At 38.0% G+C, this 27065-nt stretch overlaps 1 long non-coding RNA gene across 1 annotated transcript in view; it reads left to right on the forward strand.

The window, feature by feature from the left end:
- Positions 1 to 20615, forward strand: part of LOC130543331 (uncharacterized) — a 42754-nt gene extending 22139 nt beyond the window's left edge. Inside the window, exons 2-3 of the long non-coding RNA XR_008958601.1 lie at positions 19361 to 19520; positions 20410 to 20615. This is a non-coding gene — a long non-coding RNA (uncharacterized LOC130543331). The remainder of the gene's footprint in view (positions 1 to 19360; positions 19521 to 20409) is intronic.
- Positions 20616 to 27065: the final 6450 nt, after the last annotated feature.

A 27065-nucleotide genomic window follows, 5' to 3' on the forward strand; every position in this document is an offset into this window, starting at 1 on the left:
CTTGTTCCTGTTCTTAAAGAAAATCTTTCATCCTTTCACCATTGAGTATGATGTTAGCTGTAGGGTTGCCATATATGGTCTTTGTTGAATTGAGTATGTTCCTTCTATGCCTAATTTGTTAAGAGTGTTTATTATAAATGTTGAATTTTGTCAAATAATTCTTCTGAGTCTATTGAGATGATTATATGATTATTTTCTTGCATTCTTTTAATGTGATGTATCACATTGATATATTTGCATATGTTGATACATCCTTGCGTTCCAGGGATAAATTCTGCTTGATCATGGTGAGTGATCTATTTAATGTGCTGCTGAATTTAGGTTGCTGGTATTTTATTAAGAATTTTTGTATCTATATTCATCAAGGATAATGGCCTGTAGTTTTCTAGTAGTGTCTGTTTCTGATTTCGGTTTCATGATGATGCTGGCTTCTTACAATAAGTTTGGGAGTTCCCTCCTTTTTCATTTTTTTTTTTCTTTTTGAAGAGTTTGCTAAGAATTGGTGTATATTCTTCAAGTCTTTTCCAAAATTCACTAGTAACACCATCTCATCCTAGGCTTTTCTTTCTTGGGAGATTTTTGATTACTGATTCAGCCTCCTTACTAATAATTGGTCTAGTCAGATTGTATTTCTTCCTGATTTTAAAAATCGAGCTGTAAGTTGATTCCTGATTCAACCAATTGATAAATTTTATGTTTTTGAGGATTTTTCCATTTCTTCTAGTTGTCCAGTTTGTTGGCATATAATTTAATTGTTCATAGTAGCCTCTTACAATCTTTTGAATTTCTCTGGCATCAGTTGTAATGTCTCCCTTTTCATTTATAATTTTGTATAGTTTTGTTGGTGGGAGTCTTTTTTCCCCCCCACTTTGTTAGTCTGTTCATATCAATTTCATTTGTCTTTTCAAAGAAGCAATTCTTGGTTATTTTTTTCTATTTATTTCTGTTGTCTATTTTTTCTTTTGCTCTAATATTTATTATTTCCTTTCTTCTGCTAACTTTAGTCTGTTTCTTCACTTTCTACTGCCTCTAGGCATAAAGTTGGGTTGTTTATATGGAATCTCTTTTGCTTCTCAATGTAGGTGTGTATTGCTATGAACTTCCTTCTTAGAACTGCTTTTGGTGGATATCATAAATTCTGGTATTTTTGGTTCCATTTCATTTGTCTCAAACTTTATTTCCCCTTTAATCTCTTTTTTAATCTGTTGTTCAAGAAACTTGCTTAATTTCCATGTGTTCATAACTTTTTCCTTTTTTCACTTGTTGGTTTCTAGTTTCATGCCATTGTAGTCAAAGAAGATACTTGGTATGATTTCAATAATTTTGAATTTGCTAAAACTTGTTTTGTGACCTAACATGTGGTCTATCCAAGAAAATGTTCTATGTGCACTTGAGAAGAATGTATATTCTGTTTTTTTGGATAGAATGTTTTATATGTATTTGTTAGGTCCATGTGGTCTATAGTGTTATTTAAGTCTCTGTTTCCTTATTGATTGTCTGGATAATCTACCCATTGTTGAGAGTGAGGTATTGAAGTCCCCAGTTATCATTGTAATACTGTTTATTTCTCCTTTTAGTTCTGTTAGCTGCTTTATATATTTAGGTGGCCTAATATGGGGCACATAAAAACTTAAAATTGTTATTCTTCTTGATGTTTTGACCCCTTTATCATTATATAATGACCTTCTTTGTCTTTTTTTTTTTTTTTGGCCATTTTTAATTTAAAGTTTATTTTGTCTGATATAAGTATAGCTACCCCTGCTGTTTTGTTTTGTTTGTTTGTTTTTGGTTACCACTTGCATGAAATGTTTTTTCTATCCCTTCTCGATCTACATGTGTCTTTAAGGCTAAAGTGAGTCTCTTGTAGACAGCATATTATTGCATCTTATTTTTTATCCATTTAGCCATTCCGTGTCTTTTGATTGGTGAATTGAATCCATTTACATTTAAAGTAATTATTGGTAAGAACTTACAATTGCCATTTTGTTAATTGTTTTCTTGTTGTTGTGTACTTCCTTTGTTCTTTGTTTTTTATCCTGCTGTATATTTTGCACGTGTGTTTTGATGTTGTTGGTTTGCAACACTCTTGTGAGCAGGCTGAGCACCAACATCAGGACTTGATCCCAGGACCCCAGAATCATGACCTGAACTGAAGGCAGACACTTAACTGACTGAGCCACCCAGGTTCCCAGATAGATGGCAGTATTTTTTTTTTTAATGATTTTTTATTATATTATGTTAGTCACCATACAGTACATCCCCGGTTTCCGAGGTAAAGCTCGATGATTCATTAGTTGCCTATAACACCCAGTGCACCATGCAATACATGCCCTCCTTACTACCCATCACCAGCCTATCCCATTCCCCCACCCCCCTCCCCTCTGAGGCCCTCAGTTTGTTTCTCATAGTCCATAGTCTCTCATGGTTCATTCCCTCTTCTGATTACCCCCCCTTTCTTTATCCCTTTCTTTCCCTACCAATCATCCTAGTTCTTATGTTCCATAGATGAAATCATATGATAGTTGTCTTTCTCTGCTTGACTTATTTCACTTAGCATTATCTCCTCCAGTGCAGTCCATGTTCTAGCAAATGTTGAGAACTTGTTCTTTCTGATAGCTGAGTAATATTCCATTGTATATATGGACCACAACTTCTTAATCCAGTCATCTGTTGAAGGGCATCTCGGCTCCTTCCATGATTTAGCTATTGTGGACATTGCTGCTATGAACATTGGGGTGCATATGGCCCTTCTCTTCACTACGTCTGTATCTTTGGGGTAAACACCCAGTAGTGTAATGGCTGCATCATAGGGTAGCTCAATTTTTAACTTTTTAAGGGACCTCCACACTGTTTTCCAGAGTGGCTGTACCAACTTGCATTCCCACCAACAAGGTAGGAGGGATCCCCTTTCTCCACATCCACTCCAGCAATTGTTGTTTCTTGCCTTGTCTATTTTTGCCATTCTAACTGGAGTAAGGTGGTTTTGATTTGAATTTCCCTGATGGCTAATGATTTTGAACATTTTTTCATGTGTCTGTTAGCCATTTGTATGTCTTCATTGGAAAAGTGTCTGTTCATATCTTCTGCCCATTTTTTGATTTGTTTATTTGTTTCTCGTGTATTGAGTTTGAGAAGTTCTTTGTAGATCTTGGATACCAGTCTTTTATCTGTAGTGTCATTTGCAAATATCTTCTCCCATTCCGTGGGCTGCCTCTTAGTTTTTTGACTGTTTCCTTGGCTGTGCAGAAGCTTTTTATCTTGATGAAGTCCCACAAGTTCATTTTGTCTTTTGTTTCTCTTGCCTTTGGGGATGTATCATGAAAAAGGTTGCTTTGGCCGATGTCGTAGAGGTTGCTGCCTATGTTCTCTAGAATTTTGATGGGTTCCTGTCTCACATCAAGGTCTTTCATCCATTTGGAGTTTATTTTTTTTTTTTAAAGATTTTATTTATTTATGTGACAGAGAGACAGCCAGCGAGAGAGGGAACACCGCAGGGGGAGTGGGAGAGGAAGAAGCAGGCTCCTAGCGGAGGAGCCTGATGTGAGGCTCGATCCCATAACGCCAGGATCATGCCCTGAGCCGAAGACAGACGCTTAACCGCTGTGCCACCCAGGCGCCCCTGGAGTTTATTTTTGTGTATGGTGTGAGAGAGTGGTCAAGTTTCATTCTTTTGCATGTAGCTGTCCAATTTTCCCAGCACCATTTATTGAAGAAACTGTCTTTTTTCCACCGGATGTTTTTTCCTGCTTTATCAAAGATTAGTTGCCCAAAGAGCCAAGGGTCCATTTCTGGGTTCTCTATTCTGTTCCATTGGTCTATGTGTCTGTTTTTGTGCCAGTACCATGCTGTCTTTGTGATCACAGCTTTGTAGTACAGCTCGAAATCCGGCATTGTGATGCCCCCAGCTTTGTTTTTCCTTTTCAGCAGTTCCTTGGAGATTCGGGGCCTTTTCTGGTTCCATGCAAATTTAAGGACTATTTGTTCTTTGAAAAATGTCCTCAGTATTTTGATCAGGATAGCATTGAAAGTGTAGATTGCTCTGGGTAGCATGGATATTTTAACTATGTTAATTCTTCCGATCCATGAGCATGGAATATCTTTCTATCTTTTTATGTCTTCCTCAATGTCTTTCAAGAGTGATTTATAGTCTCTAGAATATAGGTCCTTTACGTCTCTGGTTAAGTTAATTCCAAGGTAATGTATGGTTTTTGGTGCTATTGTAAATGGGATGGATTCCCTAATTTCTCTTTCTTCAGTCTCGTTATTCATGTATAGAAATGCAACTGATTTCTGAGCATTGATTTTGTATCCCACCACGTTACTGAATTGCTCTATAACTTCTAATAGTTTGGGAGTGGCTTCTTTTGGGTTTTGCATATAGAGTATCATGTCATCTGCAAAGAGAGACATTTTGACTTCTTCTTGCCGATTTGGATACCTTTGATCCCTTTTTGTTGTCTGATTGCTGTTGCAAGGACTTCTAGTACTATGTTGAATAATAGTGGCGAGAGTGGGCATCCTTGTCGTGTTCCTGATCTTAAGGGAAAGGCTTCCAGCTTTTCCCCATTGAGAATGATATTTGCTGTAGGCTTTTCATAGATGGCTTTTATGAGATTGAGAAGTGTACCCTCTATTCCTACACTCTGAAGGGTTTTAATCAGGAAAGGATGCTGTTTTTTGTCAAATGCTTTTTCGGCATCAATTGAGAGGATCATATGTTTCCTGAGTCTTTTCTTGTTGATATGATGTATCACGCTGATTCATTTGCGAATGTTGAACCACGCTTGCATCCCAGGTATGAATCCCACTTGGTCATGATGGATAATCCTTTTAATGTACCGTTGGATTCTATTAGCAAGGATCTTGTTGAGGATTTTGGCGTCCATATTCATTAGGGAGATCGGTCTGTAATTCTCCTTTTTGAGGGGGTCTTTGCCTGGTTTGGGGATCAAGGTAATATTGGCCTCATAGAATGAGTTTGGTAGCTTTCCTTCTGTTTCTATTTTTTGAAATAGCTTTAGGAGAATAGGTATTATTTCTTCTTTGAATGTTTGGTAGAATTCCCCAGGAAAACCGTCCGGGCCTGGAGTTTTGTTATTTGGAAGGTTGTTTATCACTGACTCAATTTCTTCATAATTAATTGGCCTGTTTAAGAAATCAATTTCTTCCGGTTTCAATCTTGGTAGTTTATAGGTTTCCAGGAAGGATTCCATCTCTTCCAGATTGCTTAGTTTTTTGGCATATAGCTGTTGATAATAGTTTCTAATAATCCTTCCAATTTCATTGGTGTTGGTCGTGACCTCTCCTTTTTCATTCATAATTTTAATAATCTGGGTCCTTTCTCTTTTCTTTTGGGTAAGTCTTGCCAGTGGTCTGTCAATTTTATTGATTCTCTCAAAGAACCAGCTTCTAGTCCTGTTGATTTGCTCTACTGTACTTCTGGTTTCTAATTCATTGATTTCTGCTCTCATCTTGGTCAACTGCTTCCTCATGAGTGGATTAGGCCTGTCCCTCTGTTGCTGTTCCATCTTCTTGAGGTGAGAATATAAAAACTGCATTTTAGATTTTTCTATTCTTTTGAGTGAGGCTTGGATGGATATGTATTTCCCCCTTAGGACTGCCTTTGCAGTATCCCATAGGTTTTGGACCGTTGTTTTCATTCTCGTTGGTCTCCATAAATTGTTTAAATTGATTTTTGATTTCCTGGTTTATCGAGTCATTCGTGAGCAGGATGGTTCTTAGTCTCCAGGTGTTTGAGTTTCTTCCAAATTTTTCCTTGTGGTCGAGTTCCAATTTCAGAGCGTTGTGGTCTGAGAACATGCAGGGGATAATTTCAATCTTTTGGTATCGGTTGAGACCTGTTTTGTGTCCCAGAACATGGTCTGTTCTTGAGAATGTTCCATGGGCATTAGAATAGAATGAGTATTCTTTGGTTCTGGGGTGTAGTGTTCTATATATATTTATGAGGTCCAACTTGTCGAGTATGGCATTCAAAGCCTTTGATTCTTTGCTTAGTTTTTGCCAGTGTTCTGTCTATTTCTGATAGTGGAGTGTTGAGGTCCCCTACTATTAATGTATTTTTATCTATATTATCTCTTTATTCTGGTTAAGAGTGGACTTGTGTATCTTGTTGCTCCCCTGTTGGGGGCATATATATTTATAATGGTCATATCCACTTGTTGAATACTTCCTTTAAGAATAATATAGTGCCCTTCTGTGTCTCTAACTATAGTCTCTAGTTTAAAATCCAATCTATCTGATATGAGAATTGCTACCCCAGCTTTCTTTTGAGGTCCATTTGCGTGAAAGATGGTACTCTATCCCCTTACTCTCAGTCTGAATGCATCTTTGGGTTCGAAATGAGTCTCTTCTAGACATAAAATGGATGGGTCATTTCTTTTTATCCAATCTGTAGCCCTGTGTCATTTATGGGAGCATTTAAACCATTTACATTGACACTAAGAACTGAGAGATAGAATTTTAATGATGCCATGTTGCCAGTAAAGTCTTTGTTTGTATCGGTTGTGACTTTCTGTTCTGTATCACTCTTGGGGCCTTTTTACCTTTATAGAACCCCCCTTAATATCTCCAGTAGGGCTAGTTTCGTGGTTACGAAATTGGTTAATGACTGGCGATTCTGGAATGTCTTTATTTCTCCATCAATTCTGAATGACAGCCTTGCTGGATAAAGGATCCTTGGCTGCATGTTTTTCTTTGAAAGAGCTTTAAAAATGGCCCCCCAACCCTTTCTCTCATTCCAGGTCTGTGTAGACAGGTCTGACGTAATTCTGATGCCTTTGCCTTGGTACGTGAGAAATTTCTTTGCCCTGGCCGCTTTCAATACTGTATCCTTGGATCTCATATTTGCGAGTTGCACTATGACGTGACGTGGCGTAGGTTTGTCGTGGTTGAGCTTGGGAGGGGTCTTCTCTGCCTCTTGGACACGAATGTTTGTTTTCCTCGCTAGATTAGGGAAGTTTTCAGCTACAATTTGTTCAAATATCTCTTCTAGACCTCTGTTTTTTTCCACCCCCTCGGGGATGCCGATGATTCTGACGTTGGATCGTTTCATTGAGTCAGTAATCTCCTGTAACCTACATTCGTGGGTGTGGATTTTTTTAAGACCAGCTTCTTTTTTCGTTTTTTCCTCTATTAACCCATCCTCCAATTCACTAATACGTTCCTCTGCTTCGGTGACCCTGGCTGTCAGAGCTTCTAATTTTGCCTGCATTTGGCTCATAGAAGTTTTAATTTCTGTCAGATTTGCTCTCATTTCTGTCCTTAGGGATTCTATATTCTCAGTAACCTGTTTGTTAATACTTTTTTCAATTCTACTCATCATTTTGGCCATCGTTACTCTGAATTCCATTTCTGATAATTTGGTTACATCCATATCCATTATTTCTGTGGCAGAGGCCACAGACTCACTGGCTTTTCTTTGCTGGTGGGGGGACTTCTCTTTCTTGTCATTCTGATGAGGAGAGGTTGCGGGGTTGTCCAGAGCCCAAATTATTGACTGGGTCCCAGGCCGTGCCCCTTGTTTTATAGGGATCTTAGGGATGTGGGCTTCTTCTTTAAAGATTTTATTTATGTATGTATGTATGTATGTATGTATGTGGCAGAGAGCCAACCAGTGAGAGAGGGAACACAAGCAGGGGAGTGGGAGAGGAAGAAACAGGCTCCCAGCGGAGGAGCCCGATGAGGGACTCCTTTCTGGAACGCCGGGATCACTCCCTAAGCCAAAGACAGGCGCTCAATGACTGTGCCACCCTGGCGCCCCGGGTTGTGGGCTTCTTGATTTTTCAGTCGGTCTTCTGTGTTCTGGGGGAGGAGCCTGCCTCGTGGATACTCAGGCAACCCTGTTTGGGTAGAGTCTCCGTGTCCCCTGCGGGGGGATGGGGATGGGCACGCTGTGAGCCGGTATTTCCATGCTTTTGTTCTCTGGCAGCTTTCCCTGGCGGTGTGCTGTGCCTCTTCTGAGAGAGCAGCAGCAGCCGAATTTCAGCCTCTGTCACAGAACAGAGGGATTGCCTAGTGGCGCGCCTCCCGGCTCACGGTCTCAGTCTGCTGTTTAGCGGGTGCCGGTCCTCGAGCCCTCCCGCTCCCCCGTGCAGGTGGCTACTGCTTCCGGGCGTGCGAATGCGGCGGCTCCCTCCCCCTTCCGTTTATCTTCCGATATCTGTTCCGATATCTGTGTGCGGTTTCACGGCTCCCCGCTTCGTACCTCAATACTCAGCACTGGAGATGTTCATTTGTAGAGATCCAGATGTATCTTCCTGTGTCTTAGGCTGATTCCGTGGTTGTTTAGGCTGGTCTGGTACCTATCGAGCTTGACTCAGGGGACCGGCTGAAAAAGGGGTCCCCTACTCCTTCGCCATCTTAACTCCAATCCAGATGGCAGTTTCAATAAGCAAAGGAAACTTACAAATGAGGCTTGTCTTGAGTGTCAGCAAGACAAATGGATCCCTGCACCTACCCACCAAATATTAAAAGTTTATGAAGAGGCCTTAACTTGGTTCAGTCATTGTATTGGGAAGATGTTCACAACCCTATGTCATTATCTCAAGACTCTGTCTTTGGAGGCCTTTGGAAAGAAGAAAGGTAAGTGCAACCCACATTCAAAGGACCAAGAAGGGGGTGAGGAGCATCCCAGTGCCTGTGGCCAGCTCATGGGTCAATCAGTGGTCATGTCTTTTTGATGATAGTCACCAACAGATGTCTTTGGGTATCAGCATTCATTGACTTCTTTATCATGTTTTCTTTGTGTAATTACTACAAGATTTTACCTCTTGGTGCCATGAGGCTTACACAAAATACTGTAAACCTGGAACACCCTATTTTAAACTGATTGCAACTTCAATAGAATTTACCTAGTAATATTAAACTCCCTTAGCTTTTGTTTGTTCAGGAAAGAAAATCTGTATCCCTCCTTTGTTTCTAAAGGACTGCTTTGCTGGGTATAGAATTGTTGATTGACAGTTATTTTCTTTCAGTGTTTTGGATATGACATCCCATTCTCTACTGAACTGATGGGTTTCTGTTGAGAAATCTGCCTATAGTGTTATGGGGGTTCCCTTGTATGTAACTTCTCTTTTTTTTCTTGCTGATCTTAAAGTTCTTTATCTTTGACTTCTGTCAATTTATTTTTTTAAGATTTTATGTTTTTAAAGTAATCTCTACCCCCAACTTGGGGCTTGAACTCATGACTCTGAGATCAAGAGTCACTTGCTGACTGTAAGTTCCATCAGTTGAGCCAGCCAGGCACCCCTGACTTCTGTCAGCTTATAATATGTCTTGCTGTAGACCTTTTCAGGTTCAACCTGTTTTAGTTTTTTTTGGCCTCATGGATCTGGATGTCCATTTCTCTCCCCAGATTTGGAAAGTTTTCAGCCACTATTGCTTTAAAACTGTTTGCCATCCCTTTCTCTCTCTCTTCTTCTGGAATTATGCAAGTAGTGTTTCTTTTCATTGTGTCTTATAATTTCTATAGGCTCTCTTCACTCTTTTTAATTCTTTTTTTCTTTTTGTTCTTCTGACCAGATAATTTCCAGTCATATCTTCCAGGTTGCTGTTTCTTTTTTCTGCATGGTCAGCCTACTTTTGAAACTACAGAATTCTTCAGTTATTGTATTTTTCAACTCTAGGATTTCTGGGTTGTTTTGGTTTGGTTTGGTTTTTTGATGGTTATTTCCTTGTCACTCTCCTCATTTTATTCATGCATTATTTTCCTAATTTTGTTTAGTTGCCTGTGCTCCTATAGTTCACTAACCTTCCTTAAGAGGATTATTCTTGATTCTTTGTTGACAGTTCATAGACCTCTGTTTCTTCAGTGTCAGTTATTGGAGCTTTATTTCATTCAGTGTTGTTTTATTTACCTAAGTTTTCATTATCCTTGATTCCTTATGTCAGTGTCTGCTCATTTGAGTAATCAGGCTCCCCTTAAGTATTTTACAGGTTTGCTTTGGCAGGGAAAGTTTCTCACCAGTCAGCTCAGTTTGGATTTCTGGGTGTGTCTGCTGGTAATGTCCTTGCACAGGTGGGGCCTGTCATTATGGTCTGTTTTTGGGTGAGGTTAGCATTTGAGTTCTGAGGACAGGGATGGGTATTGTGCCACTGGCTGAGAAGAGTTAGATATGACCATTGGCTTGGATTCTTACACAAGTGACACTGTATGGTGGGTTCCATGGTTGCCTGGATTCTCTAGTCAGGCTTGCTAGATGGTCAGGACTGGATGCTATGTTCAGTAGTAGCTGGGGCTATGAATTAGCTTCCCTGCCCAAGCAGGGTAGCAGGGTAGGGCCCAGGGCCTCTATTATTTAGAAGCCTGACTGAGGCCTGAGTATGTACTGAATTATTTGGTTTCGAGAGGCCACACGTTTTGCTCTGCAATTGGGAAGACACAAACTGTGCTCTCTATTCAAGTTCCACAGGGCTTTTGAATGGGCTATGCAGCTTCCCATGTTCTCTGGTTAGGTTTCTTGGTCAGACAAGCTAAAGACCCATTCACTAAAAATCAGGACTACAAATTAGATTCACTGCTCTCATGCCATGGGAAAAGCAGCTCTAAAATTGGTAAAGCAGTTTGTTGTCGGAACCTGAGCATACCCACACCCCAAGTTCCCTGGCTGAACAGGGTCACTGGCTTTACTTTGCAAACAGTAGGCTCTGTCTGCTTTTCTTGGCTCGAGCACCACTGCCCCCACAGCTTTCATGTGACAGCATTTCTGTTCAGATGGGGCCAGAAGACACTCTTCACATGAAGTGGGGCTATGTTTCAACCCCTTTTTTCTGGGCCAGAGGAGGGGGGGATGCTCCAGGCTACTCTGTTTTCTAAATAGGCTATCCAGTTGTGAGGGGCTTTAGTCTTGTCATTAAATTAATCCCCCTACTCACGTGTAGCACAGAAGACTCCACACCTGGTACTGACTTTGTTCTGGGGGCAGTCAGCTCTGTACACCTCTTGACTCAAGTACCAGTTGGCTGCATAGCTCCCAGGAGTTGTTACCAGCCCTCTGGTCACATAGGGCTGGAAGCACTCCATAGTGGGTGGGGCTGTGACTCAGCACCTTGCCTGGGCATGGGCAAACTGGGATCTAGGGCTGGCAAAACTCATTTGAAAATCTGATTCAGGCAGTTCTGTACTTTGCCAAGTTCCCTGGTCAGAATGTGCCCCAACTTTGTTCTGCAGATGGGCAAAACTGCTGGTTGGGATTACTATCTGGGTACTATAGGTATGAACTCTGTCTGCTAAGGTATACATGCTGCTTGTTGCTCTGTTCTCCATCACAGTCAGATTGATAGTGGCTGGGCCTCACACATTCTTCTGGAATTCCTGAAGAATGTGTGCATTTGCAGAGTAGGGGTTCCCACAAAGTGATCCACAGTGCTGGGGGAGGCTTTATTTCTGTGGGTTCTCCTTTCCTACTGGAGGATTTAGGCAGGAGAAACCTCTCCATGTTTTGCTGTGCTGTCTTGGGCAAGGGGTGGTGAGAGAGAAACATATAGCTGTTTCTCCTACCCTTCTAATGCAGTCTTTATTGGTCTCTAAGATGCAGGGGTGCTTTAGCCTTATCCTTGCATTCTAGAATTCTCTCAGTGGTGTCTTGTTCTTGAATCGATGTTAGTTGTTGTTCTTGTGAGGGGGAGCAGTGTCCAGAATCACCTATGTTGCCATTTTGATGACGGTCTCCCATGTTTTTGATATCACAATTTATTCTTTTTATATTGAGTGTTTATTAACAAACATTTGTAGCTATAGTTTTTTAATTCTTCCGTTTTATACTTTGATACCTGCTCAACTTATCTTAGAGTTAACAGTGCTTCACACACCACCATTGCAGTATTAAGATATTCTAAATTAGAGTATATATTTACCTTTACCAGTTAGTTTTCTACTTTCATATGCTTTATGTTATTAATTAACATCATTTTTGTTCAGCTTAAAGAACTTCCTTTAGGGTTTCTTGTAAGGCAGGTCTTGTGGTGATGAAATCCCTCAGCTTTTGTTTGCCTAAGAAAGTGAACTCTTCTCCATTTGGGGAGGACAACTTTGCCAGGTAAGATATTTGGTTGGCTTCCCCCCCCCCTCCCCTTTCAGAACTTTGAATATATCATCCCACTGTCTCCTGGCCTGCAAGTTTTCTGAGAAATTGACTGATAGCCTTTTGGGGTTCATTGTATGTGAAGAGTTTCTTTTCTCTTAATGCTTTCAAAATTCTCTTTGTCTTTGATTTTTGACAGTTTTATTATAATGTGTCCTGGTGAAGTCCTCTTTCATTCAATTTGGGGACCTATGAGCTTTATATACTTGCATGTACATATCTCTTCCTAAATGTAAGGTGTTTTCAGCATTATTATTATTATTATTATTATTATTATTATTATGCTTTTTATTCCTTTCTCTTTTCCTTCTACTTCTTGGAGTCCCATAATGTGTTTTGTTGAATAGCGTCACATAAATCTCATAGGTTTTCTTCATTCTTCTTCATTCTTTTTTTATTTTGTTCCTCTAAGTTGGTAATTTCAATTAATTGTCTTTGAATTCTTAGGTTTTTTCCCTCTGTTTGATCAAGTCTTCTGTCAACACTCTCCATTACACTTTTCAGTCCGTTCATTCTACTCTTCAGCTCCAGAATTTATGTTTGGTTCTTTAAAAAAAAAAAAAAAATTCTTATTGTTGAACTTCTTGTTTTGTTCATGTGACCTTTTCCTAATTTCATTTTTTTTGTTTATCTGTACTATCTATAGCTTGTTGAGCTTCCTTTAAAACAATTACTTTGAATTCCTTATCCAGCCATCCACAGATATCCCTTTCTTTAGAGATGGTTATTGGAAAATGATTCTGTTCCTTTGGTGGTGTCATTTTGCCTTGGTCTTTGCATTGATGTCTGCACATTTGATTGAACAGTCACCTCTTCCAAACTATGGACTGGTTTTGGTAGGGAAGAGCTTCACCCACCAGTGGGTGTGAGGTCTCTGGCTGGGTGGGGGTGCAGTGGTTCCAACTCTGGGTAGGGAACAACACCATAGTTTCCATGCAGCTACATGAGTGCAATCAGGAGTCTGGGATGCAGGTTCTCTTGCTGCAGAGCTCTTGCTCTGATGTCCTAGGCATAAGTACTTGTGGAATGGCTGCTGAGTCAGTATCTGAAGCATGAGTATATAAGAGTAGCTATAGTTTGGGACCTAGACACAATGTTTACAGGGGGGAGGGTGGCAGGGGTCCTGGGGTGGCATAACAATGGTTCCTTCTTGGGGGAGGGGGATACACAGAAATGTCTCTTTCTCCAGGCATCTGCTGCTGTGATAGCTATTGGTTACCTCAGTGGCAAAAGCTGCTCATGTGTTCCATGGAGCAGGCTGCTGGGGTCCGTTTTAATGAACACTATGGGGCCCTCTGCTGTAAAAGCTGTGGGGAGTCTGCACATGTCAGCTGCTATAAGGATTGGTGTGAACCATGGTGGCCCGACAAATGGCTGATACTTGTATTCTCCACCCTTCCTTGTTCCCAACCATTTCCTGATATCTCAGTTATGCTGATCTCCCCAGAGATCCTTTGCATTCAGTTGCTCTGTCTTTTGTTTGTTTGCTTGTTTTTTCTCTGCTGTGTTGCTGCAGGTTCTCATTTTACTCTTGAGCTCTCCCAAGACTATTTTCATTCATGGTTAGTTGTATAATTATTGGGTTTTGTTGGGGAACAAAGACTTGTATCTTACTCCATCATCTTGCTGACTTCATTTGAGGAAGGCCACTTCTTCCTAGTTTGCTGAGTTATTACCATGAGTGGGTGTTGAATTTTGTCATATGTTGGTTTTTTTTTTTTCCTGCAACTGATATGATCATAGGATTATTCTATTTCTTTACCCAATGATGTGACGGATTACATTAATTGATTTTGACATATTGAACCAGACTTGCATATTTGAAATAAATTCTTGGTCATGGCATATGATTCTTTTTAAACACTGCTGTATTCAATTTGCTACAATTTTTTGAGGATTTTTACATCTAAATTTATGAGGAGTATTGGTCTATAGTTTTTTCCTTCTTATAGTGTTTCTATCTTATTTTGATAATTATGGTAGTACTAGCCTCATAGGATATATTAGAATGTACTCTGCTTGTATTTTTGAAAAGAAATTGTATGGGTTTTGTATTTTTTTCTTTCTTTAATATTTGATAGAATTCACCAGTGAAACCATCTGGGCCTGGTGCTTTCTTTTGGGGGGGGGGCAGAATTTATAGTTATTGATTTAGTTACTTTAGTAGATATAGGCCTATTCAAATGACCTCGTGTGAGTTTTGATAGTTTATGCCTTTCAAAGGATTGATCCATTTAGTTTATCAAATTTGTGAGCATGGAGCTTTTTATAGTTTTCCTTTATTTTTTTTTGATGTCCAAGGGATCAGTATTAATGACCCTGCTTTCATTTATGATATTGATTATTTGTATCTTTTCTCTTTTCTTTACTTGGTGATAATAACTTTTTAAATCTCCAAATTTATAAAATTTCCTTCCATCCAAGAAATCATTAGTTATTCACCTTATCAGAATTTCTCTTATTTTTAAAATAAACTTCCTTATGGTATATATTGATTGGAGTGACTCCCTTCTGATGAGATGCACAATTCTTCAGATACCACTTTGCTCCAGGGCAAGGAGCATCCACCGGAGATGGATTCAAAACTCACATTTAAAAGTCTACAACAGGCTAAGATTCCACCTAACTGAAGAAGATCACAGATAAATAACCTCAAGGCCTTTAAGAAAATTGTTAGAGCACCTTATTTTGAGACTGTACTTTATGAGGTCATTTGTTTGCAGTCCTACTTTTGGCATATTAAATCATAGTATAAGAAATGTCACCATGCCATATCTCAAAAAGTTTGCAAATATCTATAAAAAAGAATTTCTAGTCTATAGTTTTGTACATATTCAGTAATATTCTATATAAATTTTACTGTCACTCCATTCTCAGTCTCCTTATCAAGTTCATCATACCCACATGTGAAGAAAACCGTATTTTTCAAGAGACAACACTGTATCACTGCATCATTCTCCTTGGATTTCTCTAGATGTCAGTAATTAATTTACTAAAGGGGAGTGGTCATCTCCCAAAAATAGAGAAATAGATTAAAACTCATTTAGTTTGATTTGGATGAACTAGATATGATTGAAACTCTCAAACTACATAGAGGGTAGGTCATATAAAATGTAAAATCATCATAGGACAGTGCCACTAAATCACAGATGTTTTGATTTATTTCTAAAACACAAGTAATATAGTCATTAAATAAGTCTGAAATCAGAGAAATTGAATCCTAGTTCTGCTGCCACTAACTGTAGTCTTAGACTATAAGAGTTAATTTTCTCGAAACCTCAATTTTATCTTAAATACAATGGGAGTAATAATTGCTGGTTGATGCAGAAATAATAGATGCAAAGCATTTTAGAAAATGCCTGGTGTATGCAAAGCATTTTAGAAAATGCCTGGTGTAAGTGCCTATAAATATTAATGATAATGATGTCAGTGATAACGATAATGATCAGTTGAATAATTCAGAGAAGAACAGGAAGTACATTTGCCTACCTTACTTCAGGGTAACCCTTTTAAAAAACATTTGTATTGAGATTTACTTAACATAAAAGTCACTAGTTTATTTTTTATTTTTTATTTTTTTTTAAAGATTTTATTTATTTATTTGACAGAGATAGAGACAGCCAGCGAGAGAGGGAACACAAGCAGGGGGAGTGGGAGAGGAAGAAGCAGGCTCCCAGGGGAGGAGCCTGACGTGGGGCTCGATCCCAGAACGCCGGGATCACGCCCTGAGCCGAAGGCAGACGCTTAACCGCTGCGCCACCGAGGCGCCCCAAAAGTCACTAGTTTAAAGTGTATTGGTTTTAAGATACCAATTTAAAGTGTATCAGTGGTTTTATTTATTTACAGAGTTGTGCATTGTCACCATCTAAGTTGAGAATATTTTCATCATCCCCAAAAGACACCCTGTATCCATTAGCAATCATTTCTTACTCCAGCTCTGTCCCAAGTCCTAAGCAACTGCTAATCTTCTTTCTGTCTACATAGTTACCTATTGTAGACATTTGTATAAAAGATATGCTACCATATGTGGTCTCTTGCAGCTGGCTTTTTCCCCCCACTCAACATTGTTTTTAAGATTCATCCAAGCTGTGGCATCTATCAGGACTTTGTTTCTTTTATAACAAAACAATATTCCATTGGATGGATGCACATTGTATTTATTCACTCATTAGTTGATAGATATTTGGGTTTTTCCACTTTCTGGCTATTATAAATAATGCTGCTCTAAACATTCATATATTACAAGTTTTTGTGTGAATATATAAGTGGTGATTTTTTTTAATGATTTATTTATTTATTTTAGATGGAGAGAAAGCATGTGAGCTGGGAGGAGGGGCAGAGGGAGAGAATCTCAAGCAGACTCCCTACTGAGCACAGAGCCTGACTCAGGGCTTGATCTCACAATGCTGGGATCATGACCTGAGCCAAAATTAAGAGTTGGATACTTAACCAGCTGAGTCACCCAGGTGACCCACAAGTGGTGATTTTTAAGAAGAAATCTGAAATTTTCCTTTGATAAATATGAAGAAGCACTGCCCAGACCCCCTGCAAAGAAAGTCACGTTGCTCATTTTACAGTGTGTGTGAATGTCAGACAACCTGAGCTGTCAGCAGCTTCACAGTCTGCCTTAGCTGCAGATAATCCCCTCACTCAAGTTCATGCCCTTCCTGAGGCAGCCCACATAGAGTAACTGATTGGAAAAGGAGTATAAAAACCAGTGACTTCAGTTTGATGTGGGACACTCTGATGGACCCACTTGCTCAAGAGTTTCCACGTTGTTTGGCCAAGGTTTGTTGGTACTCCATTGTAGTTTGACTTCTATGTCCAGTCTTGCTTCCTCCCCTTTCCTTCAAAGATCTTGATCCTTGATAAGTGCTGATAACTCCATCTCATCATTACCTTCCTAGTAATTCAGTCTGGGACATTTCTGAATGGAAATGATGTTGGGAAAGAATTAATGATCACCTGATGATCATGAGCCCTTCGTATCTCTAATCCATGGATTCTAGGATTGCTTTGAAATTGTAAGACCAAGACATCCAGAATGGTGACATTTTATGGCCCTTGGTAAAAAGTAAATATGAGAGATTTTAGAAGAAGAGGTTCTCACATGTCTAATAGCAGGGTGATCAAAAGCCCAAAACAAACAAATGCGCAAAAACATAAACTCTGGAAAGTTCAAAGGATAAATCCATGAATGGATTTGCTTTTATTCAACCATTTGCTATCCCAGGGAACAATCCTTGACAAAGTAAAAATTCAATACTACTTACTCCTCAAGCCTTCTAATCATTGTTCTGTTGATCCAGACTACCCTAACTAGATATTTACCGAAAGGAAAAAAATATAAAGATGATCTTATCTTAGATTCTCTGTACTGCTTCACTTAGGGCTGACAGTTCAGCTTATGAAGAAGCAAAATTAAAATTTTAAATAATTAATTATTAATCTGGCACTTGAATGTATCTCATGGATGAAAAGGGACTTTTTCCTTGATCTTTAAACATGATTTTAGCTAAGATAGAATATGAAACAAAGTTCATATCCATGATTTAGTCAGAACATCTGTTCTCTGATGGCCTTATTTAAGGCAACCTTGCTGGCGGGTGTGGGGGGGTGATGAGAAAGGAAGAGAGAAGGAGAGGAAATGCTGATGAGCGATTATCTGTCTGAATTTCTTAGCTAGGGTAGATTTCCGAGGGAACTCAGGAAGAGGTTAGCCAGTAGTCCTTAACATGAACAAAGAACAATGGGATGTTAGTAGACCTTAAGTACCACAGACTTTTAAAGATGATTTTATAATCTCTACAAGTATGTTGCCATCAGTCTTGCCTTCTTAATACGCACTCTATAATTGACAACTGTCATGTTCTTTTCTGTGGAAAATCGTGTATCCATCCAACCCAAGCAAAATCAGACTGCTTTAGGAAATGTGAAATTCAACATTTCAGACTCAATATAGTCACTGGCTCTTTATTTCCTCCACTTGTTTAGTTTACAATTCACATTTGGGTATTTTCTCCTTAGAAATCCCACTTTGTTAGTGGTCTCTGGAGCCTGGATCTATTTTGTTTACTTTCTGGGACTTATTCCAGTGCTTTGTTCTGAGAAAACATGGTCACTTTTTCTCAAAGCACCTGAGAGTTTACTTGCTATAATCCATCCACAGTTGCATCTTTGACCTTTGGAGACTTCTTAAATTGCTATCCAATTACAAGTGTAGCTGTATATTTCAGTTCTCAGCGCCATCCTGCATGGAATCTCTTTCCCTCAGTTTTGCTGTGTTTTTACTAAATTCTTCTATGTTGTAATGTTTTTAATAATTGATTGTATTCACTTGGATTCTTCAAAGATACTCCTAGGTTTTCATAATGTATTTACAAATTATTAGCCTTTCCTCTCATCCTACTTAAGAATTATGCTGCTGTCATTTCAACCCACAAGATGGACTCTTTGGAACTAGAATCTTAGCGAGGGTCTCCACATAAGAATACTGGCACAGTTGCTGCATTAAAGATTGTGAAATTTTAGGGTGTCATCTTTATAAGAAAAAATGGTGCTTAGATTCTAAGGTATTTGTACTGTAGTCTGCCTATATATGTAGGAGAGAAAAAGGAAAAATTCTAGTTTGAACTCTGTATTTTCTATGCTGTGTGTGTGTTTGTGTAAACCTGTGAAAATGTAATCAGAATTCTTACTTCAACAGTAAATTTGTGTTGAACGGTTGAACAGTCTTCACGGTCCTTCTCTTAACAAAACATATTTATGGTTCCAAAAGCTACACGGTTGCTTCAGAATGTTCTCAACCACTGAATTGACTCCTTTCCACACAAAGCTGTTACTGGGGTTTCTATTTCCTGTCCATTCGAGCCTCCCTTTTAGCAGCAGGAGGGCACAGCCTCTCCTCTGGCTCCAACTCTCTTCTGAAAAGGCGTAATCAACCAGGTACTCTTCATCATAACAACCCTATTTGTATTTCACGACTAAGTGGAAATGGTTTTGGTATTCCATGCACTGTACATACTTTAATTGATGTTTTCTTCTGACAACCAGGTGCTTCTGACTCTTTGAAGAATATGCACGTTTAAAGGGTTAGTGTAGTTTTCCAAAATTTTTCTTTTTATTTTCTTAGCTCACCTTCTTCTCTCCCATAGCAAAATTGGGCTTTGGAATTACTTGCTGGAATTCTCACTGCCTGGCTGCCTAATTTAACTCATTTGGTTAACTATTTTTTGTTTTGTTTTAAATCTTGTTGTTAGCAGACAGAAGGGCTACACCATGTTAATGAGGCCAAAAGCAATGACTCATCCTCTGTCTGGAAGTGCTGATTTACCCTCACGGGATTGAGAGAAGAAACCCCTAAATCAAGATGAGATGATCAGCCTTGCTGCCATGGTGATAGAAGGCATGTTTTCAGAGGTAGTCAGAACCGGATGGCACTCAGCATTCCCCTGGGGAGAAAGACACCAGTGCCAGAAACTCCATTCTGCTCCCAGGCGATTTCAGGAACCAATTGCTTACCATGATGACAGTTCTTAATTATGAGTCATAGCAGTGTTAGGTCAGGCATGTCTGGAGAGCTGTTGTTTTAGCTTTACCCTTCTTAAATTTTGCCTGAGTAAAGTTCATTACAGTGTTATTTTCTGGACACTTATTTTTTTTAAACAACTTATGAATAAAGTTCCTTGTTTGTTGAGAAAAGAATATCTGCGAACTCAAATCTGGTTTTATTCTATATTTTTATTTTTTGTTGAATTATAGTTGACATACAATGTTACATTAGTTGCAGGTGTACGACATAGTGATTTGACAACTTTATATATTATGCTGTGCTCACCACAAATGTAGCTACTCTCTGTCACCAAGAATGCTATTACAGTACTATGAACTGCATTCCCTGTGCTGTATCTTTCATTCCTGTGGCTTAATCGTCCCATGACCTGATGCCTGCTCCCCATTCCCATTCCTTTTCCATTTTTCCCATCCCCTCACCCAACTTCCCTCTGGCAACCACCAATTTGTTCTCTATATTTATGGATGTGTTTTTGCTTTGTTTGTTTTTTAGATTCCACACATAAATGAAATCATACGGTATTTTTCTCTAACTTACTTCACTTAGCATAATAAGCTTGAGGTCTACTCATGTTGCTGCAAATGGCAATATTGCATTCTTTTTTTCATGGAGTATAATCTGTTATTTGTATGTATTTGTGTGCATGTGAGTGTGTGTGTGTGTGTGTGTGTGTGTGTGTATACACACGCCACAACTTTTTTTTTTTTTTTAATATTGTATTTATTTATTTGACAGAGAGAGACAGCCAGCGAGAGAGGGAACACAATCAAGGGGAGTGGGAGAGGAAGAAGCAGGCTCCCAGCAGAGAAGCCTGATGTGGGGCTCGATCCCATAACGCCGGGATCACGCCCTGAGCCGAAGGCAGACGCTTAACCGCTGTGCCACCCAGGCGCCCCACGCCACAACTTCTTTATTCCTCTGACAATAGGTACTTAATGTTGCTTCCATATCTTGCCTATTATAAATAATGCAGCTATAAACATAGGGGTGCACGTATCTTTTCAAGTTAGTGTTTTTGTTTTCTTTGGGTAAATACCTTGTAGTGGAATTACTGGACCATATGGTAATTGTATTTTTAATTTTTTGAGGAGACTCCATACAGTTTTCCACAGTGGCTGTACCAATTTACATTCCCACCAACAGTGTATAAGGGCTCCTTTTCCTCCACATCCTGCCAACACTTGTTATTTCTTGTCTTTTTGATTCTAGCCATTCTGACGGATGTCATTGTGGTTTTGATTTTCATTTCCTTGATGATGAGTGCTGTTGAGCATCTCTCCATGTGTCTGTTTACCATTTGTATGTCTCCTTTGGAAAAATGTCTATTCAGGTACTCTGCCCATTTTTTTTCTGCTCATTTTTTAATTGAATTGTCTGGGTTTTTTTGGTGTTGTATAGTTTCATTGTATATTTTAGATATTAACTCCTCATTGGATATATTATTTGCAAATATCTTTTCCCATTCAAAAGTACAGCCCTACAGAAAGTAGGTTGACTTTTCATTTTGTTGATGGTTTCCTTTGCTGTATAAAAGCTTTTTATTTTGATGTAGTCCCAATAGTTTTGCTTTTGTTTCACTTGCCTGAGAAGACATATCTAGAAAAATATTGCTATGGCTGATGTCAAAGAGATGACTGCCTATGTTTTCCTCTAGGATTATGGTTTCAGGTCTACATTCAGGTCTTTCATCCATTTTGAGTTTGTTTTGTATGGTGTAAGAAAGTGGTCTAGTGTCATTCTCTTGCTAATAGCTGTCTAGTTTTCCCAGCACCACTTATTGAAGGGACTGTCTTTTTCTGCTTGTATGTTTTTGCCTTCATCGTAGATTAATTGAGCACATAAGTGTGGGTTTATTTCTGGGCTGTCTATTCTGTTCCATTGTTGTGTCTGTTTTTGAGCCAGTACCATACTGTTTTAACTACTACAGCTTGGTAATATATCTTGAAATCTGGGATTGTAATACCTCCAGCTTTGTGCTTTCTTAAGATTGCTTTGGCTATTCAGGGTCTTTTGTGGTTCCAAACAAATTTTAGTATTATTTGTTCTAGTTCTGTGAAAAATGCTGTTGGTATTTTTGATAGGAATTACATTAAATCTGTAGATTGCTTTGGGTGGTATAGACATTTTAATGATATTCCAATATATGAACATGGAATATCTTTCCACTTGTTTGTGTTGTCTTCAGTTTCTTTCATCGATGTTTTATAGTTTTCAGAGTACAGATCTTTCCCCTCTTGGTTAAGTTTATCCCTAGATATTTTATTATTTTTGGTGCAATTGTAAATGGTATTGTTTTCTTAATTTCCCTTTCTGCTATTTCATTATTAGTATATAGAAGTGCAAAATATCTCTATATTAATTTTGTACCCTGCAATCTTACTGAATTTATTTATCAGATCTAATAATTTTTGGTAGTCCTTAGGGTTTTCTATATATAGTATCATGTCATCTGAAAATAGTGACAGTTTTACTTCTGTCTCACCAATTTGGATGTCTTTTCTTTCTTTCCATTGTCTAATTGCTGTTGCTATAATTTCCAGTACTATGTTGAACAAAAGTGGCAAGGGTGGGCATTCTTGTCTTGTTCCTGATGTTGGAGGAAAAGCTCTTGGTTTTCCCCCTTTTAGGATGATATTAGTTGTGCGGTTTTCATATCTCTAAAAATTTTGTTGAGAGTTCTTATGAGTAAATATTGTATTTTGTCAATTTCCATTTCTGCGTGTATTAAGATGGTTATATGGTTTTAATCATTTTTCTTATTAATTTGATGTGTCACAGTGATTGACTTGCAAATATTGGACTACCCTTGCATTCCTGGAATAAATCTGCCCTGATGGTTTAAATGATTTTTAAAAAAATATATTGTTGAATTCTGTTCACTAATATTTTGTTGAGGATTTTTGCATCTGTGTTCATTAGAGATATTGGCCTGCAGATTTTTTTTTTTTCTTTTTTGTTTTTGGTAATGTCTTTGTCTGGTTTTAGTATCAGAGTAATGATGGCTTCATGTAATGTATTTGGAAGCTTTCCTTCCTCTTCTGTTTTTTGGAATAGTTTCAGGAGATAGATATTAACTCTTTTTTATTTTATTTTTTATTTTTTAAAAAGATTTTATTTACTTTAGAGAGAGAGAAGGAGAGTGTATGCCTGAGCAGGGGGAGGAGTAGAGAGAGAGAAGAGAGAGAGAGAATCCCCAGCAGACTGCCAAGCCCGGAGCCTGAGATAGGGCTTGATCCCAAGACCGCAGCCCAAGCTGAAACCAAGAGTTAGATGCTTAACCAACTGAGCCATCCAAGCGGCCCTTAACTCATCTTTAAATGTTTGGTAGAATTCACCTAAGAATCCAATTGCTTCTGGACTTTTGTTTGTTGGAGGTTTTCAAAGTACCAATGCAGTTTTGTTACTAGTAATTGGTTTGTTCAGATTCTCTAGTTCTTCCTGATTCAGTTTTGGAAGATTGTGTGTTTCTAGGAATTTATCCACTTCTAGGTTGTGCAATTTGCTAATGTATAACTCTTCATAGTAGGCTCTTAGAATCCATTATATCTCTATGGTGTTAGTTGCTACTTCTTTCATTTTTGATTTAATTATTTGAGTTCTCTCTCTCTCTCTCTCTTTTTTTTCCTTGATGAGTATGGTGAAAGGTTTACCATTCTTTTTTTTTATCCTAAGAACTAGGTCTTTGTTTAATTGATAATTTCTGTTGCTGGTCTCTATTTCATTTATCTGCTTTGATCTTTATTATATCCTTCCTTCCACTAACTTTGGACTTCTTTTTTTTTTCCTTATTTATTTATTTATTTTTAATAATATTTAAAAAATTATATTATGTTAGTCACCATACAGTACATCCCTAGTTTTTGATGTAAAGTTCAACTGGGTGTTATACGCAAGTAATGAATCATGGACTTCGTTCTTTTTCTAATTCCTTTAGGTTTAAGGTTAGAGTGAGATATTTTTCTTGCTCTTTGAGATAGGCCTGTATCACCATAAATTTCTGTTTTAGAACTGCTTTTGCTGCATCCCAAAGATTTTGAACCATTGTGTTTTTATTTTCATGTGTCTCCATGTATTTTTTGATTTCCTCTTTGGTATTTTTCATTTGCCACTTGGTTGTTTAGTAGCATGTTGTTTAGTCTCCACCTGTTTGTGTTTTTTCTAGATTTTTCTTTTAATTGATTTCTAGTTTCGTACCATTGTTGTCAGAAAAGATGCTCGTTGTTATTTCAATCTTCTTAAATTTATTGGTACTTATTTTGTGGCCCTAATATGTGATCTATCCTGGAGAATGTTCCATGTGCACTTGAAAAGAATGTGTATTCTGTTGTCTTTAGATGGAATGTTCTTTATATATCTGTTAAGCCCATCTGGTCTAATGTATCTATCAAAGATACTGTTTATTTATTAATTTTCTGCCTGGATGATATATCCATTGATATAGTTGGGGTGTTAAAGTCTCCTACTATTATTGTATTACCGTATTACTGTTAGTCTCTGCCTTTATGTGTTAATATTGGCTCTATGCGTTTAGGTGCTCCAGTGTTGGGTACATAGATAGTACATAGATACTTCATGTGTTATATCCTTTTGTTGAATTGACCCCTTTATCATTATGCAGTCTTGTTTTAAAGTCCATTTTATTTGATATAAGTATTGCTGCTCTGGTGTTTTGTTTTGTTTTTTCTTCCATTGGCATGGAATATCTTTTTCCATTCCTTTGCTTTCAGTCTGTTTATGTCTTTAGGTCTGAAGTGAGTCTCTCATAGGCAGCATATAGATGGGTCTTGTTTTTTTTTTTTTTTTTTTTTTTATCCATTCCATCACCATGTCTTTTGATTGGAGCATTTAAATCGTTTAGATTTAAAGTAATTCAGTGTGTACTTATTGTCATTTTGTTAATTGTTTGAACACATTCTAAAAGGACTTCATTTTTACTACCCCCTCCACATTTTGTGTATATCCTGTCAGTTTTACATCTTTTAATTTTGTTGATCCACTTCACTAATATTTGAAATAGTAACTAGCTTTACTAGTTACTACGCTTGCTGGGTGTTTACTTTTACTCATGAAATTTTTTCCCTCATAATTTTCTTCTAATTGTGGATTTTTCTTTTCCATTAAAGAAGTCCCTTTAACACTTTCTTAAGGCTGGTTTATGATAATAAACTACTTGAACTTTTGTTCACCTGGAAAACTCTTTCTCTCTCCTTCAATTTTGAATAAACTTGCGAGGTTGAGTGTTTTTGGTTGTGGGTTTTTTTCCTTTGAGCACTTTGGATATATAACATTACTCCCTTCTGACCTGCGAAGTTTCTGCTGGAAAATCAGCTGATAGCCTTATGGATCTTCCCTTGTACATGACTAGTTGAGTCACTCTTGCTGCTTTTAAATTCTCTCTTTATCTTTAACCTTTGACCTTTTCATTATAATATGGTGTGGTGTGGACCTGCTTGGGTTCATCTTGTTTGGAAATGTTTGTGTTTCCTGAACCTGGATGCCTTTCCTTCCCCAGGTTAGGAGAATTTTCAGCTATACTTTTTTCTGCCCCTTTATCTCTTTCTTCTCTTGATACTCCTATAATGCTAATATTTGCTTGTTTGATGTCATCCACGAGATCCCTTAGTCTGTCCTTTTTAATTTTTTTTTCTTCTGTTCAGCTTGGGCACTTTCTGTTACCCTGTCTTCCAGATGGCTGATTCATTCTTCTGCATGCACTAATCTGTTGATCCCTTCTGCTGTATTTCTCATTTCACTTATTGTACTCTTCAAGTATGGTTGCTTTTAAAAAATATTTTTTTTTCTTTTTTCTTTAATTCCAGTATAGTTAATTTACAGTGTTATATTAGTTTCAGGTGTACAATATAGTGATTCAGAAATTCCATACATCACCCAGTGCTCATCATGACAAGCTTGCCCTCCTTAATATCCATTGCCTATTTCACCCATCCCCCTACTCACTTCTCTAGTAACCATCAGTTCTCTATAGTTAAGAGTCTGTTTCTTGGTTTGTCTCTCTCTTTTTTTCTTTGTGCTTTGTTCATTTGTTTTATTTCTTCAAAATTCCACATATGAGTGAGATCATATGGGATTTGTCTTTCTCTGACTTATTTTCCTTAGCATTATACTCTCTAGCCCCATCCATGTCATTGCAGATGGCAAGATTTCATTCTTTTTTATGACTAAATAATATTCTGCTATACATATTTATATATCTATGTATAGATATACACACCACCTCTTCTTCATCCATTCATTTATTGATGGACACAGGCTACTTCCATAATTTGGCTTTTGTAAATAACGCTGCTATAAATGGGTGCATGTATCCTTTTGAATTAGTTTTTTTGTATTTTGGGGGTTTATACCTCAGTGCAATTACTGCATTGTAGGGTAGTTCTATTTTTAACTTTTTGAGGAACCTCCATACTGTTTTCCACAGTGGCTGCACCTGTTTGCATTCCCACCAACAGCGCATGAGGGATCCTTTTTCTCCACATCTTCACCAACACTTGTTGTTTCTTGTGTTTTTGATTTTAGCCATTCTGATATGTGTGAAGCAATATCTCATTGTAATTTTTATTTGCATTTCCATGATGGTGAGTGATAGTTGAGAATGTTTTCATGTGTCTGTTGGCCATCTGTATGTCTTCTTTGGAGAAATGTCTGTTCATGTCTTCTGCCCATTTTTAATTGGATTATTTGCTTTCTGGGTGTTGAGATTTATAAATTGTTCATATATTTTGGATACTAACCCTTTACCAGATATGTCATTTGCAAATATCTTCTCCCATTCTGTAGGTTGCCTTTTGGTTTGTTGATTAAATTTGTGTTTGTGAATGGTATAAGAAAGTGGTCCAGTTTCATTTTTTCCATGTTGCTGTCTAGTTTTCCCAACACCGTTTGTTGAAGAGATAGTCTTTTTGCCATTGGATATTTTTTCCTGCTTTGTTGAAGGTTGACTGTGTAATTATGGGTTCATTTCTGGGTTTTCTATTCTATTTATCTATGTGTCTATTTTTGTGCTGGTACCATACTCTTTTGATTACTACAGCTTAGTAATATTACTCAAAGTCTGGAAATGTGATGCCTCCTACTTTGTTTTTCTTTTTTAGGGTTGTTTTGGCTATTTGGGGTCTTTTGTGGTTCCATGAAAATTTTAGGATTGTTTGTTCTAGCTCTCTGAAAAAATGCTGTTGGTATTTTGATAGGAATTGCATTTTAATGTGTAGATTTCTTTGGGTAGTATAGGCATTTTAACAATATTTGTTCTTCCAGTCCATGACCATGGAATGTTTTTCTATTTCTTTGTGTCATTTTCAATTTCTTTCAATAGCATTTTATAGATTTCAGAGGGCAGGTCTTTCATCTCTTTGGTTAGGTTTATTTCCAAC

Source organism: Ursus arctos, unplaced genomic scaffold, assembly GCF_023065955.2.
Source record: "Ursus arctos isolate Adak ecotype North America unplaced genomic scaffold, UrsArc2.0 scaffold_11, whole genome shotgun sequence".
Lineage (NCBI taxonomy): Eukaryota > Metazoa > Chordata > Mammalia > Carnivora > Ursidae > Ursus > Ursus arctos.